We start from the raw sequence: 971 nt of genomic DNA on the forward strand, positions 1-971 counted from the left end.
ACAAAACCAAACCTACTGGGGTACTTGTAAGCTCCTTGTCATTGAAGATCAAATGCAGCTCTGCATTTGGTGACAGCTTTTCAACCTCCAACCACAGTCGCACTTCTCCTTTCTCCAGAACATCAATATTCCATCCAGAAATCAGCTTGATCACTGGAAAAACAAGAACCATGGAGGGGAATTCATAGTCAAACCACAGAATTTGGCTCGACCAGGTTTATGCCAGGGTTCCCCTTTCAGAGTCTAGACATGTGGTAATGGCTTCTTACTGGTTTAACTTACATGGGTTCCTGATTTCATGGCTACGTTTCAATAACTTGTCCAGATCTGAAATGCAAAGAATAACAAGTCATTTAGATTAGTACAACTAGGCCAAAACAAATTCATTGTATTAATTTAACTTAATTTGTTAATGACTTTTATTTATGTCAAGAAGAAGATAATAAATACAAAACATTCGATAGCAGGAAGGACTAGAAAAGGTTGTGAAGATAATTCTGAATTGTCTGAATAAAATGTTGGTTTTATAAATTCAAGAAACATGTTAAAGACATTTTAAATCACTGTGATTTCAAAGATTTCACACTGTAGCTGTGTGTGAAATCTGAACTGTAATGGAAAAATGACCTTCCACGAGCATGGAATCTTCTCTTAGGGGACTGTAAAAGAAACTGCCCTTAAGCCTTCAAGGAATGGGAAACATCTTTCTAATGATGCCACTATCATTATCACTTACTATTCCTCTAAGGGAAACTTTCCTCTAAACATCTAATATTAGAAAATTATAGCACATTAGATTTCTGTTCTTGTCAATTACTAGTTTTTACCTTCTTTTGTTAAAGTGCAGCTGGCAGAGATATCGTCATCTACATCCGTGACCTCCACTGAGTATAAACCCAGATCCTTTTCTGATGGGTCTTTCAGTATAAGTTTAGATCTTAGAAAGAAATAATAATAATAATAATAATAAT

The sequence above is a fragment of the Antrostomus carolinensis genome, unplaced genomic scaffold (assembly GCF_000700745.2).
Source record: "Antrostomus carolinensis isolate BGI_N321 unplaced genomic scaffold, ASM70074v2 scaffold41059, whole genome shotgun sequence".
NCBI lineage: Eukaryota > Metazoa > Chordata > Aves > Caprimulgiformes > Caprimulgidae > Antrostomus > Antrostomus carolinensis.